This window comes from Molossus molossus, unplaced genomic scaffold (genome assembly GCF_014108415.1).
Source record: "Molossus molossus isolate mMolMol1 unplaced genomic scaffold, mMolMol1.p scaffold_m16_p_8, whole genome shotgun sequence".
NCBI classification, from domain to species: Eukaryota; Metazoa; Chordata; class Mammalia; order Chiroptera; family Molossidae; genus Molossus; species Molossus molossus.
The window spans coordinates 26,022,454-26,039,734 of NW_023425402.1; positions in this window are offsets into that span (position 1 = coordinate 26,022,454).

A 17,281-nucleotide genomic window follows, 5' to 3' on the forward strand; every position below is an offset into this window, starting at 1 on the left:
CTTGTTTTTGAAAACTATTGACTAAAGAGGACTCTGGATTAATGGGATCACTATCTGCCAGAATGGCTACCATCAATAAGTCAACAAATAACAAATGCTGGGGAGGATGTGGAGAAAAGGGAACGCTAGCACACTATCAGTGGGAGTACAAACTGGTAAAGCCACTGTGGAAAACATAATGAGGTTTCCTCAAAAAAATTAAAACTGGAACTACCAGCAATCCATTTCTAGGAATATATCCTAAGAATCCCAAAATACCATTTCGAAAGAATATATGTCCCCCATGTTCAGAGCAGCATTATTTACAATAGCCAAGATCTGGAAATAGCTCAAGTGCTCATCAGTAGATGAGTGGATATAAAAGCTGTGGTACTTTTACACAGTGGAATACTATACAACCATAAAAAAGAAGGAAATCTTACATTTTGGGACAGCATGAATAGACCTAGAGAATATTATGCTAAGTGAAATAAGCTAGTCAGAGTAAGACAAATACCATATGACCTCACTTATATGTGGAATCTGGTGAACAAAATAGAAACAGAGGCATAGATACAAAGAACGTATATGCATAACCCATAGACACAGACAACAGTATGGTGATGACCAGAGGAAATGGGGAGGTAGGGGCTGAGTGGGCAAATGGGGAGGGTGGGAATGGGGACATCTGTAATAGTGTCAACAATAAAAATAAAGTTAAAAAGTTAAATTAAATTGAAAAGTAAATACTAAATAAACAACTAGGTTGTAAAAAGTTGAGGCAATGCCTGGTCTCAGAGGGAAGGGGGGAGGGAGGCAAGAAGAGAGATAAACAAAAGAATTTATATGCATAAATACAAAACCAATGGATATGGACAATAGTGTGGTGAAGGGGGGAGCAGGGAGGAGGGTGTCAATGGGGGATAAAAGTGGGGACATCTGTAATACTTTCAACAATAAAGATTATTTTAAAATATAAAATAAAATCATAATAGTCATTAGATGCCAGGAACCAGCCTGGAGAGCAGAGTCCCTGAGTTCGAGTGTGGGAATGAAGACATGGATATGGATCAGGACTGTCCTCAGCAGGATCAGCCTCGATATGTTTCATTACATGCCTTTTATACCTTACAGCAAAAGTTTAGTGATATAAGAAAATAGGATCGTCTTGATATAATGCCCAGGGCTACAACAATGCTGTATAGAATTAGTTTGCCTTGAGGGTAATGGGAGCACCAAGAACACCCAGGCCCACCCAGGAATGCACAGTCTATTATCTCAGGTATTTCAAGGTACATTGGTTCACACTTAGCCCCAAGCTGCACAAACACAATGCAAGCCTAATAATTCCTTGAGATTGTGGAGGAGGTCGAGTCTCTGACTCAAGACCTTCAGGCTCCATGTACTCTTAGACACATAGCCAGCTCCCAACAATTAGACCTCAAAAAAGAAAAGAAAGTTGAGGCAATGCAAATTCTAAAATATTTTCCAATAATAATTACAAACAAAACAAAACACAGAAGCATATTTGGAAATATTAGAAAAATTTTCTGTAAATACGTGAGAATGGAAACCTGTTTAAGTTCTTCACATTATCACAATAACAAGATAGGGTTCAGAAAGTAGCACAAACACCCTGAGCTTTCCCCACGCAAGAGGAAAGATGCAGTTGTATACTTGAATTGTATTTAATTGTTATTTCTTTATTGATTTTAGAGAGAGAGGAAAGAAGAGGGAGAGAGAGATAGAAATATAGATGAGAGAGAACATCAATTGGCCACCTCCTGCATGCCCCACACTGGGAATTGGGCCCACAACCTGGGCATGTGCTCTGACCAGGAATCAAACTGGTGATCTCTTGGTGCATGGGTTGATGCTCAACCACTGAGCCACACCAGCTGAACAGAATTGTATTTAATTTTTAATAATGCCTTTTTATGTTTTATTTTGTTTTTCAAATCCTCACTCAAAGATATTTTTCCATTTATTTTCAGATAGAGTGGGAGGGAGGAGGAGGAGGAGGGGGGAGAGAGAGAGAGAGAGAGAGAGAGAAACACCAATGTGAGAGAGACACATAGATGGACCACCTCCCACATGACCCCGACTAGGCCAGGCCCGAGCTGCAACCGAGGTATGTGCCCTTGACTGAATTAAACCCGTGACTTTTTGGCCTATGGGCCAACACCTAACCGCTGAGCCAAAATGGCCAAGGCCCTTTTTATGTTTTTAAAGCGATGAATTCTATTTATAATTTTTAAACTTTTTAAAAAGTATTTTAAAATAATTTTTCAAAACAAAAAATTAAAATAACCTACAATTTGTGATCATATTTTGTTTCTGTTCAGTAGTTTTGCAACACATTTTATGTTGTATTTGGAAGATCCTACTTGAAAAAAGAAAAAAGAACCGGATCCATCCACTTCTGATTTTCGGTTGTGATGGGGAGTCAGGGAACAGTTGCATTAGAGCAATTCCGACCCCCCACCCCCAGCCAAATAGACACAGGGGGCCAAACTCTGGGAATGAGGATGGCTACTATTGCCAGGTTAGCTACATGGTCTTCCCTGCTGTCTATTCCAAAATTCTTCACAAAGCCACTTCCGTCCTGAAACCCTCATAGGGGAAGGGTGTTCTATCTTTTTCTGAAAAGAAGCCACTCTGGTTTCCAATTTCCATGTTTGGTTAGGCTTCATGGCATTTTTCTTTCCTGTCTGGGTTTTCTTTTATTGTCCCAAGTAAATAATTACTTTTCTTAAGAGAGAAAAAGGGTAGAAGGGGAAAGTAAAAAAAAAAAATTAAAAAATGATACAAGTGACTATACATTCTGAAAGAAAAAAGAAAAAAAATGTTTATTTAAAGATATAAAGATATAGTCTATAGGAAGGAAAAATATACATTTATAATCTAACTGGATTCTTTAGTGGCAAAACACCAGATTAAAATAGCTGAACTCATCAGGAAGGTACATTTTATAAAATACCATCTTAGGCATTTGCATTCTATTTATCTTTTATTTCTTTTGGTGGGGATGGTACCATTTATTTATTTGGACTCTAGAAGTAAATATTTAATGACACCTCAAAAGAGGAGGATGGAAAGAGGTCAATTCCCCCAAAAGAGAGCATTTTGATAAAGAAGAAAGTTTGTTTTCACCCAAGCTCCCTCTATAATCAATCTATTTTGGTGTTGTACATAAAGATCTCTCTGAAAATTAAAATGTGAATTTTAACAATGTTTAGGAATTTTCATATACGCAGAACTTCATAAAGCAAAATCTATTATCCAGTGTTGTTTCCTGAAAATATTATACCCCCATTTGTTTACGCTTGTATTTGTTGGTTTGCTACAACCAAGCATTAACAAGATGAAAAATCAATGAGACCCACAATTCTCTGTGCCCCATTTATTATTTCAACATCCAGAGCCTCTTTGTGTTATGCTCTATCTTGTATTAATTTCTATACTTAGAAACATTGAGAATTTATAGTTATTAAAAGTTTTAATAGCCTTTTTCACAGAGTAAGGACCATCGGTAAGAGAAGGTTATGTGGAATGCTATAGGGCATCTGTTTTCTGAATCTCTAGGAAATACCTGTTCCCCTAAGCTCCCTGACAATGCTTTCTCAGTGTTCTGCAGCCATTGGATAAAGTGGTAAACATACTCAAAGGGAAAGGAAAGAAAAGGGAACCATATTCCACAAATATAGAGACCACAGTCCGCAATTTCAGCAACATATTCTAAACTGTAACTGATATTCCCTCCTTCATCGTTGATTTTCTATTTTCTTTACCTTCAGCCAGCACCTCTACTGTTAGGGTTTTCCTCTGGCAGGGTGATCTAAGCCTGAATTTGTTATTCCTGAGGAAATCAGTATAGGATGCAATAGTTCTGTGCTAACTTGTGCTGTGCAGTACAGGTATAGAATAAAGGACCCCTGAGCACCCTGCCCTCTCACCCCCACCCCACACCCTTGCCAGGATTTCCAGTCATTCGTTTGGCTGTAACAATCCCATTTCTCCTGGAAAGTCAGGGTCAACTAACACACCTTTAAAATTTTCCTGCTTGTTTGCCTAATGGTGTTAAAAGACCAAATGACGAGGTAGCCTCTCACACTTAAACTAAGAGTGGAGGGAAAGTGTATACGCCCCCTTCTTCACCTTAGTGGGGAAGAAGTCTTTACTGCACATTCAGTACATTATTTGCTCACTCTCTCACTCATCTTTTGGAATGGGAAATTAGGGAAACGGCATTTATGATGCTTTGCTCAACATTTTGCGCTCTCTATTAAAGCAACATCTCTTCCAGTTACAGAAACCTGTACCACCCACGGGGGAAATTACCCTGCCCTGTCAAGGGAAAGTGTGGTGGCCCAGCCACAGGGTGGCCAAGCCTATTTAATTTAGAAGTCAACTTTAGAAAGCTCAGTGTGGCAACACACCGGTACTACATCTTCCCATTCAGTTTGAAGTCCTCTAAAGCAATTTTTTAAAATAGATTTTTAGAAAGAAAGGAAGAGAGAGTGTGAGAGAGAGAAACATCGATGTGAGAATGAAACATCAATGGGCTGCTTCCCGTACACCCTCGCGGGCCCCCACCAGGGATGGAGCCTGCAGCCTGGACTTGTGCCCTGACCCAGACATCAACTGGCAACTCTGATGCACAGGATAATGTCCAATCAACTGAGCCATACTCAACAGGGCTATAGCTAATATTTTAAGCCTCCTCCTGCCTGAGTCATGTGCCTCTCTCTCAATTGGTTCCAAATTTGGAGCTGAGGATGTGGTCACCGTTAGCCCCTTCTAAAACCCATGCTGCTGATTAAAAGGATGTAATTATACCCAAAGCAGAGATTTTATTTCCTTACAGCTAGTGATCCAGAAACTTTCCCAAACTATTTTTACTTTTAGAGTCTTATGTTCTACACAAACTTAGGGTATTAGGAACAAACTTCATGAGAGACTTCTATAACCCTAGAATGTAAGTTCGTTCTATAAGGAGATACAGTCCTAGCTTTCTTCTATTTAACATATGCAAATTTCAAACCTGTAAGGATACCACGTAATCTCTGTATTGAACCACAAACCATAATTTTTAAGTTTTTTGTTATTATTTGTAGGTGATATAAAGCCTCTTTACTGGTGGCAGTGTTTAATAAACAGAATAAACCAAAAAAAAAGTACTTTTTACATGGAGTCTAGAAGATAACTTTAAGCATCAGCCCTAAAGTTTTAGGATAGTACAGGGATTTTTTAAAACTATTTTCTAAAATTGATTATGGTGACAAAGCTGTGAGTGTGGAGAGGTTTATATTGTGTATGTGAATGGCTAAAAGTGATGAAGAGCTATCTTTAATTAAATTATCAAAAACTATGCTATGGTCCCCTTTTTTTATGTAATGGTATTTTCTAACTTATTTTGCTAAATAAAAAATTAAGAGAACATATGTTAACAATTGCCTTGAGAAAATGGATATTTATCATATAGTCATGTGAAGTCATATGAGTATTATTTAAGTATAAACCATTATTATGGTTCATTTCTTGTTGTAGCCTTAAGATAAGTTTTACTACAATTTGGATAAAAATATTGACCTGAAGAAATCTGGGCTGAAAATATGCCAATTTTAATTTAGAAGGAGTTCTCATAAAACTAGAATAATACCCAAATTGTATAAATTGCTTAACTAGTTACTACACTGGACATAAGCATGTTAAAATTACTTTCAAAATAGAAAGCAGCCTGGCCAGTGTGGCTCAGTGGATTGAGCATTGTCACATGGACTAAAAGGTCCTGGTTTGATTCCTGGTCAGGGCACATGCCTGGGTTGTGGGCTCGATCCCCAGGGGGGAGCATGCAGGAGGTAACCAATCAATGTGTCTCTCTCAATCAATGTTTCTAGCTCTTCCTCCCTTCCTCTCTCTCTAAAAAAACCAATACAAGCATATTAAAAAATATAGAAAGCAATTAGGATAGCCTTCACAAATGTTTCGTCTAAGTATTTATTTTGAATAAAAGTGTACAAATTATGAATTAGCATTATTAATAGCTTCCTAGTATTCGAAAGATGGTTTTAAATTTATCATTAAGTATATAGGCCTTTATTTTCAGTTTTCTGATGACATTTTTTATTGATTAACTTTCTCTGGATTTAAATCATAATGGTACTTTAACCATTTGCTTCCCTAGAAGAGGAAAAAGAAATTCGACTCTTTTTGATAACGAGCTATGTAATAATGAAATGAATGCATAAACTACATCATATGTTCTCTAGCTATGAAACTGATTGCTGTACCAAAGACCCAGCGAAAATTTTGCTGGTGGAGTGACTGTTCCAATGGTTAGAGAAGAATAAGGGTGAAGGAGAAATAAAGTAGACTACTTTTATTCTTCACTTTGTTGTTGTTGTTGTCAGAATAACATAATGGTAGGGGACTAACACATAAGAAAATATATTAAAATCCAGCTGATGTTCCTTTGGGATTCCCAGTTGTTCACATTGATTGACATGTTGTTTCTCTGGATTAAACCTTCAAAAAATACTTTAATAGCCCTGGCCGGTTTGGCTCAGCGGTTGGAGCATCGGTCTGCAGTCCAGAGAGACCCGGGTTCGGTTCCCGCTAAGGGCACGTACCTCGGTTGCAGTTTGTACCCGGCCCTGGTTGGTTCATGTGGGTGGCAGCCACTCGATGTGTCCTTTTCACATCAATCTCTCTCTCTCTCTCTCTCTCTCTCTCTCTCTCTCTCTCCCCCCCCCCCCATTCTATCTGAACAAACAATAGAAAAATGTCCTCAGGTGAGGATAAAAAAAAACACACACTTTAATAACTGTATGCTATTGTTTCTTATGTTAACCACTTTTAAAATTTCATTTATTAGTTTTGGATACAGTTACACTTGATTGCAGTTCTGGGGCAAATAGTAAAAATGATTTTCATGGGATCAATGTTGTTTCTGATTTACTTCTGTGATGGAAAATGTTATCCGTAATAGTAAGAAAGACTTACTTTATGTTATTGTGTCCGATATTATTGTCCATAGAGCAAACCAAAACCTGAATTAGAACACTTTTTTTTTTTTAATGGGGCAGAGTGAGAAATGACCAAAAGAGAATAGAAAGAAACTCCACTTGAAGTTGAGACAGACCTGCAATTGAATCCAGGCTGTTTCCCATGGTGTCCTGGTTTCCGATTGACTTTGGGCAAAACACTACCATCTGTGAGCTTCATACTCTGCATCTCCAAAATGGAAATGATAATATTTATCCAACAGGGTTGTTGTAAAGTCTAAGTACTTAACACATTTGACATAAAGGATACCATAAATTTTAGAATACTCCTCACTCCCTTTTGCTCATATATATATATATATATATATATATATATATATATATATTACTAATAAGGACATTTTCAGTGAACAATTCATGCCAGCAAAGACAAAAAAAAAAAAAAGGTCCACAGAGGAATGCAAGAAGTCTTACTAGATTTATTTTAAAATAAGAAGCAAATGGATACCATATCCAAACCGAAGTCAGTTCTGCTGAATTTTTTCCCATCTGAGAAAACATATCTCTTAACACTTTACTTCATTAACCAACTTAAGAGTATAGAGCTTCCCTAATCCTCCTGTGCCCTGTGATTATTAAAATTCTTGGCAGCTTGATGTGCTAGAGATGAGAACAGATTAACTCAATTATAGGCAGTGAGGCATGCTTTATTAGAATACTACCTTGCCTCTTATTACGTGGGTTTAGCTTGTCAAAAGTAACAAATGAAAGATTTAACTTTCCATAACTTTTCCCTCCCACTTCATCTATTATATCTTTCGATATCCTCAAAAGTGCTTTTTATACACCAAAGAAACCTGGACTTAGATAGTCTTTGCATTTCAATGTCAAAATGTCCATAATATATTAACTTTGCCAGACACACTTGGAGTCACATATATTTTTTTTGCTAGCTTTCTATAAGAGAGCAAGTTCTGTGCAACGATTTTTTATTTATTTATGAAGATATTCTGTTAGCAACACCTGACTCTTTCCCACCACCTGGGGTGACACCAAGGGGCCCTGGGTCCGCTCCAGTGCTGAGCCTGCTGCCTCAGTGTTCCTCATTTTTTAAAGTTCAGATAATAAACACCTTCTTTGGGTTGGTATTGAGACTGAACTGATCTTTAAGTTTCCTTTTAATTCAAAAATTATCCATATCTATGAGTAGCTTAAGCACTTACCAGAAATCGTTAGGGATTTGCTCAATTAAAGTCCCAAATAAGCACCCAATAACATCTCATTAAAATCAAGGAGCTTACCAAGTTTCTCTCCAATCTCAGTCCTTAACTCTTAATAAGTGGGTCCATTCTCTCAAGACACAAGGTAAGTGGATTCTCATTTGTATTTTAATTTAATATATACACTATGCACCAGGAACTGGGGTTGCAAAGACAAATGGAATAATCATAGTCTCTATCGTATCCGACTTTAAAGTCTACAACAGGTATCTTCGTCCATTTAAGCTGCTGTAACAAAATTATATAGGCTGGATGGTTTATAAACAACAGAAATGTATTCCTTACAGTTACGGTAGAGGTCCAGGATCAGGGTGCCAGCACAGTCAGGTCTGGTAAGGGCTCTCTTCTGGGTTTCGGATGGCTGTTTTCTCCTCGTATCCTCACAGGGCAGAGGGAAGGAGAGAGAGCTCTACGGAGTCTCTGTTGTATGAGCACTATTGCATTCATGAGGGCTTCACTCTCAGGCCTTAATCTTCTCCCAAAGGCCCCACCTTCGAATACTATCACATAGAGGGTTAGAATTTCAACTTATGAATTTTGAGAGGATGTAAACATTCAGTCCATAACAAAGAAAGACAAGCAAATAATTAAAGGCAGAATAAGGGCTTTGATGAGGCAAGTCTTTGAATGTTTCTGGTTTCTGGCTTGAACAATGGAATTAATGGTAATTGCTGTCAAATTCTAAGAGTGAGTACACAGTACTTCAGGAGACTTGAATAGAAATGGTTATTTCAGTTTCAGATATTCAGCTTGGGATATTCAGTTGAGTTTTAAATGCCTTTCCCAGAAAGAGCTTTCAACAATATATAACCTTTCTCCAATCTTAATGTTGATGTTAAAACTGGAATCATTTGATCCATGATTAAAGAAAGTGGAATCTCCGATGGGAATTATTTTGAGATTTCAATAAAGCTTCAACCAAATGAGAAAGATGGTGACCATGTTTCCCAGCTGGCCAAGGAAGAAAAGTCCCAGAGGTCAAGTTCATTTTAGAACTCTGCTAAGACATGAAAGGTAACATGTAATTACAACTAGAGGATGACTTGGGGGCTGGGGTACATGTTTAACTCATTTAAAGAACAAAATTGGAAATTACTTCCCGTGATTGGAAAGAATCTAGTCATAGAACTTTCAAGTTTAGTGTTCTGTGAGCTTGTCTCTTTATCTCGTCTATAGTCTCATGAGCTAAAAGGAATAGTTAGGGCCACAGTCTGCATTGTAAATTTTTTCTAGTTGCTCAGCAGTACTGGGAGAGAAAATTAAACACCTTTTTTGATTTGGTTGGAAATTAGGGATCTCAAAAGAACTGTAAAAATAGACAATGTTGAGGGAAATATAATCCAAAGTTCAGAGAAGGGCTTTTGATTATCAACTAAAAATTCAAATCGAATTAACACAGGAACAGTTATACTCTATTTCATTGATTCTAAGTGCAAATTCTTTCACAGTAAAATGGTAAATCAACATCAGTCATCTTAAAGTTGAGATTATTCTGGGAGCATTCTCAATGTAACTTAAGCATAAGCATGTACAAACTTGGTAGTAGCCACTTATTTTGTCATAATTTTAATAATTTTGAGGATTTTTAAGTACTCACGTTGAGTTTAATTGCCACAAAATGTCCTCATAAAGATTATGTTATGATTTGGCATTGAATAAAATGTTACCATATACCAACAAAGACATGGGAATGGAGCACTATAACATATTATGAATATCTGTGTCTAATAATTATAAAAGAACTTTTTCAGTAATTATAAAATTTCAGAAAATTTGGTGAGAACACAAGTTCTATACTCAGCAAATTTAGTCATATAATACATTGTTATCAACTATAGTCACTATGTTACACATTAGATACTCAAATATTAAGAAAAATATGAGAGGTAATGAATGCGATTATTAACGGGATGAGAGGAATTCTAAATGATAAAAAAAAAAAGCATAATAGTATTGTGTAATTGGCGATGTCTTTTCTTTCTTGACGATACATAAAAGAAAATCAAGATATCTAAACTTGATGAAATGTGGAAAGTGAACAAATCCCCAAATATTACACTGTCTCTTCAAATATGTGTCTTTTAAGTATTATGTACTCTTAGTTTATTATTTTAAGTTATTTTGAAAAGTAGAGTCTGGATCTCAAAAAACACTTTTTATTTTTTTAGGTACTATAATCATTGGTGCTACCTGATGGCCGGAAATCCTAATTATTGGGCAAGTATAAAAAGGGAAAACAATTTGTAAAGTGCTGAAACTAAGTTTTAAAGTAATACATTCTGGCAAATGTCCCAGACACTTTTATGGACCCAGAAGAATAGTTGCACTGGACTGTATAAAGGAAGTGACATGGTAGATTTAGATTCTGATTAACTTTTCCCAAGGATTTAAGAGAAACATTCTCTAAGTCAAAGTCTGTCAGTGAGAGGAATGTAAATTTCAGTAGTTTGTCTCCTGGGTTGGTAGCAGATCATTTATGCATGTCATAAGTGCTGAGCACCTGTTTGTATAAGCAACTGCATTGGACTCTGTGGCAGATGCAATTATGAACAGGCAAAGAGCCTGTCATCAAGGAGCTTATAATCTGGACTGGGAGCTAACATGTGTATACAAATAATTATAACTCAAAATGCTAAAGAGCTTCCAGGGAGACGTGAACCAAGGATCCTGCTGGCTAGATGTTTACATACCTCTCTACTTGAGATGAAGGTAGAAGGGGCTTTGGAGATCAGACAATCAAATACAGACAGTTGTGTGACATGGGTGTTTTAACAAGCTACCTGTAAAAAAAAACAAAAAACGTGAAGTTGGGTCTAATATTCTTCATCAAATTCAATTTCAATATTCATTCATTTTAATATGATTGTGTTAAAATCTCAAGGAATCAAAGGGAAAATAGAAAATATTATGAGGACACAGCATTGGATTTTTTAAATATAATTTAAATTTGTGTAATTTTTCAATGTCGTACCTCTTTTTTAAAATGTGTTAAAATGTTCAGATCCAGGTTGAAGTAATTTGCAATTTTATACATGTTTATTGATGATTTCAAGGTTCTTGCTGTAATAAAAAAATTAATGTTTTATTAATAGGTTAACCGATGATTTAATGCTTTCTCTTTTATGTACTGCAATTGAATGCACTTTCGTGTCCATGTCTTTTTTTATTATTTCTTTGCTATCACATTTTGTAGATACTTCTTTATTTCACTTTCTATCATAATTACTTATTTATAAGATTGTCTTTTGATTGAGATGATGAGGATTTGATGGCAGAGACTACACATAGCCTACACACTTTCCCTTCCAAATCACCTATAGAGTTCCTGGAACTTAGCAACAACTCAATAAATATATCATGAGTGAATGTATCCATAAAAATGCCTATGCTAATGGAAATACATTTTAATATATATAAGCATATGAAAATATCTTGGTTCTCATGCTTTATATGTCAAATTATAACTCCAAAAGACTATACATTTTTATTTACATCAAATACTTTTAATTTTATAAAATACCATTACTTTTCAAATGAAACACACAGCTGTCGTTGTAGAGAAACCCACTGACCAGAGAGAGAGGATGGTGTAAACATCATGTGCAAATCGTCTGCCTGAAGTGAACCCAAATCAAATTACAAACTGTAATTTAATTATTTTCCTAATATGCTACTGAAAAGAAAAAAAACAAAGTTGTGAATAGTGCCTAAATACTCTTCAGTGTATTTATTACAAATTAAACTTAGTTAAATGAAATCTGTTTATTTTCACTACTATGAACTCTTGCTATTGGTATTGACAACCAACGATTGGTTGGTTATACAGATAAATATCCAGACAAGTAAATATTATACAGGCAAATAACTCTTAAATCAGCCTACAAATGGTTGTGGGGCAGGTGAAAGTATAAAGAAATAGGAAACATTTATAGTAAAGAGGTAAATTCAGTATGCCGGGGTTTTGCTTGTTGTAACCACCATACATCCAAGAACCATTGGAATTGCTAATCCATATAAAAAAGTAAACAGATTTAAGGTTGATTATATTTAATATCATAAAGAAGAGTTATTTTAAACAGTGACATGTAGAAAAGATGGTACTTTCCCACATGATAGTAAATATCAGATATAAATAGTGATATTTTTAAGAAAGAAAGAAACAGTGATATTATAAGTATGTCTTTGCTTTTATAGTTCTGTCAATTAGATACAGATCTTTAAAACCGTGGACTATATTACTCATCTCTAAGACTTAGTCTATTTGGCATTTAATTGACACATAAATGAACAGGTTACATCACTAATGAGAGCTACAGTCACAATACATTACAGTGATCCATCATTTGTTTATTTACAATGGATTCTCTTTTAATTTTAAAAAAGCACTAAATCCATTTGTGTGTTACAGCATATTTAAGTGAATCAAAATCGAATAACGTAGGGTTTGAACATTTCTCTCCCAATCTTTCTTCTTCCGTCCCCAGAGGAAACTTATTAACAATGTACTTGATATGTATTGCCCCATATTTTTATACTTATTTAAATACATATACATATATTTACTCAACATAAAAATGCATATTTTGTTTAACCATTCATCAGGTGATAAAAATTTGGATTCTTTCCACTTTTTTGGCTCTTATAAATAATGTGACCATAAACGTTCATGTACAAGTCTTTTGTGGACATATGTTTTCATTTCTCTTGAGTAGATCCATAGAAGTAGAATTACTGGGTCTGTGGTTAACTCTGTATTTTACACTTTGATAAACTGCCTAACTTTTCCTGAAGAGGCTGCCAAGTTTTACATTCCCACCAGCAATGATTTCTCTATATTCTCATCAATACTTGCTATTTGACTTTTTTGTTATAGGCATTCTAGGGACTATGAAGTGATGATTCATGGTGGTTTTGATGTACCTTTTCTTAATGACTAGTGTTGCTGTATATCCACTCATATGCAGATTGATGATTTTTATATCATCTTTGGAGAAAAGTCTATTCAAATCCTTGGAAAAACATTTATTTTTAATCCTCACTCAAGGATATATTTCCATTGATTTTTCAGATACAATGAGATTGAAGGAGGGAGAGAGAGCGACAGAGAGAGACATCCATGTGAGAGAGACACATTGATTGGTTGCCTCCCACACAACCCTGATCAGGGCCAGGGATCGAACCTATAACTGAGGTACATGCCCTTGACACAGAACCAAACTCGGGACTATTTGGTCCTAGGGCTGAAGCTTTAATCCTAAACAGGCCAGGGCTACTTGGACAATTTTTAATTGGTTTATTTATTTTCTTATTTTAAGAATTCCTGCCCTGGCAGGTGGCTCAGTTGATTGGAGTGTCATCCTGTATGCCTAAAGGTTGTGGGTTCCATTCCAAGTCAGGTCACATAAATCAATAAAAACAAATACTTGGGTGAAGATGAAAAAAAAAAAAAGAATTCCTTCACATCCCGTCAACATGACAATGTAGGTAAATACTATGCTCACCTTTCCCATGACTAGATCAAAATTACAACTGAAAAACAGAACGACCATCATTGAGAACTGCTTAAAGTCTAGCTGAACAGGACTCTTATAACCAAGGATAAAAAGACAGAGCCACATCTAGACTGGTAGAGGGGCAGAAATGTAGGATGGGCTGGTCCCACACCCACATTTGGTGGTTTAAAAGTGGGATGTATATCTGGGCTGCAAGGGTCCCAGCCCCTCACTAGGCCCACCAGCCAGGGTTCCAGTGTCAAGAAGAGAAGTCCCCCTAACTTCTGGCTATAAAAACCAGCAGGTATTATGGCTAAGTAAGAGAGAAGACTTCTGAAGTTCCAGGTGTTCCTCTTAAAGAGCCTGCGCATGGACTTACTTCCTGAGGGACTCACTTCTTCTGAGCTCCAGAACCAGAGCAGCAGCTAGAAAAGCACCAGGGACATATGTGAGGAACTGAGTAATCTGGCTTCAGGGTGAGGACTGAATGGGGAAGCTCTCTCCTAGACAGAAGTGCTGTCAGAGACCCTTGTTCCTTTGCTGAGCTCTCCCCCTGCAGGCACAGGCAGGCACCATACTGGATACATCAACCAGCTAACCCTGCTCCCACCACCCTAGCGATTCCCTGAGACCCCACCTACCCAACGTTTGGGGCCACCCAAGCCATTTCCAGTGACTTTTTCCATACAAACAACTGTTTCTGGTTCATGCTGCAGACTTTCCTAAAATCTTACAATGGTTTCCAAACCCTAAACAGGCAGCATCTGGCCTCAGTGTGCTCCATACCTCTAGTTGCCCCAAGCCTGAGCTAGTGGCGACCAGCCTTGGTTCGTAGCTTAGACTCTCTCAGGCACCTCTAAACCCAGCACAAGCAGCAACCGTCTACAGATTACTTTGTAGTTCATACCACATGGCCCCAGGCAGAGCAAAGACAGGGGCTGATTTTGGCTCGCACCAAAGTACCTCTCAAGTGGTACCATTGAATTGTCTTGGTATCTTGTTGAAAACCAATTGACTATTAATATAAGGGTTTACCTCTGGGTTCTCAATTATGTTCTATTGATCTCTATGTCTATCTTTATTCTAGTACCACACTGTCTTGGTTACTGCAGCTCAGTAGTAAGTTTCAAAATAAAAAAGTGTGAGTTCCAAATTTGATTCCTTTTTTAAATGTTTTTGACTCCTCTGTGTTTCTTATATTTCTACCTGAATTTTATTATTAATTTGCCAATCTCTACCCCCCACAAAAACTCAACTGGTATTTTGGTAGGGATTGTATTGATTCTGTAGATCAATTTGAGGAATATTGCTATTTTAACAATAAGTCTTCCAATCCATAAACATGGGGTGTTTTCCATTTATTCAGATTTTACCTTTAACTGTATGTATAGGCTTTAGTGTACCAGTCTTGAACTTATTGGAGTACATTTATTCTCAAGTAATTTTATTCTTTTTTATTCTATTCTAATGGAACTGTTTTCTTAAATTCATTTTCAAAATACTCATTAGTACTATCTAGCAATGCAATTGATTTTTGTATATTGAGCTTATATCCTGCAGTCTTGCTAAACTTGTCCATTAGATCTAGTAGTTTTTTTTTACTAAATACATACTATTTTTAAAATCCCCTTTTTGACTTTACAACATATCAGTATGATTAGCTTTTCAAATCAGTTCATATACACCTTTTTAATTTCCATCTTAAGATCTGCATGATGTTTCACATTATGATATAACAAAATATATTTCTCCATCATTGATAGCCATTTATGTTGATTTTTCTCCCTTTATTTTTTGCTATCACAAAAACACTGAAATGGAAATTCTTGATCATACCTTTAACTACTCACACATGTTCACATCCTTATAGGTCAGAATCCTAAAAACAGAATTGACTGGTCACAGTATATATGCAGCGAAAATGTTTGCAAATATAACAAAATTGTCCCTCAAAAGGGCCCAATTTTTTTTCTATCATCAACAGAAAAGATAGATTTATTAAGATGGAACATCAAAACAACACATAACTTCCAATAATGGTCCTTTAACGCGAGTAGAAAGAATCCCTCTCCAATAAAGCAGCAAGACTGCTCCTGCAAGGGGCAGATTAACTGGGTGCTAAGTGTAGGTAGATATACCGCAGAACTCCTGGGGAAGGCGTCTTCCTTTCCCAGACCGTTTTAACCAGAAATAACAAAGAAAAACTATGAGGATTGATTGTAGTGCAATCAATCAACAGACATACTGTGAAGCTTTTCTGACATTTTTACTCGCTGATTCCCAGAGGAATATGGTTGGTTCACTCGGTCTCGGAATGGGAAGCACATGTTCGAAATGCAGAAACATGTGCAGACAGGGCAAAGATACATACTTCTCCAAATAAATGGTTACTCAAGTTTGTATATGCGTATGTACTGATACACAAAGATACGTGTAAGTTCTATTTAAATTTGGGCATGAAATGGTTAACTAGCAACCCCATGCTGCTGCCAGAGGGATATATTATAATCATATTCCAAAGGAAGTGTGTCATCCATCCCTCCACCCTCACCCCACCACCACTACCACCAGGAGATCCTTGTTAGGTTATACTTTAACTTCTAAAATGAGTTTTAAAGTACTTCTCCATTGCCTCATGTGGACTAAGAATGAAAGGATGAAGATCAGAAGCCAAATTCCCAAATCTTAGGGCATCATAGCTTTATTCTGTTTAGATGGTAAAACCGTCAGCCAGCATTGTGAAGAGAAAATGAAATGGAGACAAAATCTTCAATAGAGATAACTGTACAAAAATTGTTCTCTGAGTAAGTATATTAGCAAAGACTAAGATCTACCTAATCAATATGTTCTCAGAAGCAAGAAGTTGACTGAAAACTGATCCCCGTGTAAGATGACCAACAGAACCTGGAAAATGAATAATGTAGGCCATCCCAGATTAAAAAGTATAACCTTAGACACACAATTAGGGTTTATTTTTATTTAGGAGAAAGAACTAATTGACAGCAAAGTCCAGAGTAAAGGATTTCTAGTTGCTAGATATTTGGAGCTAAGTCAACACTGGGGTAAAATCTGAATTACTATTTGTTAAGATTCCTTTGTTTTTTAATAAAAACATTTTGCAGTTTTTATCTCACCCTAAGGCATATGTCTACTAAATAATGTCTATGTGGAGACTCTGGGCAAAACAGTGATCATGGTTAATGCCTTAAAGGTCTTATGATTTGGGGGAGAAATAGGCATCCTATACATATATAATTATTATACAAGATTCTATAAATAACTACTGATCATAGTTTGCAGAGACTTTTCATGTTTTATAAGCTTAACAGTATTGATATTCCACAAACAACTTAAAGCTATAATTAATTCTTTAAAAATATTTGCCAAAATAGGTTTAAGTAATTATATTGCTTTATTCTGATATAGAAAGAAATAAGGAAAACTCTCCCAAGTCAGGGGCTGAGTCTGTCTTGCTCATTGTATCCCCAGCAGTTATCACAGTGCTTGATGTTTAGTAGACACT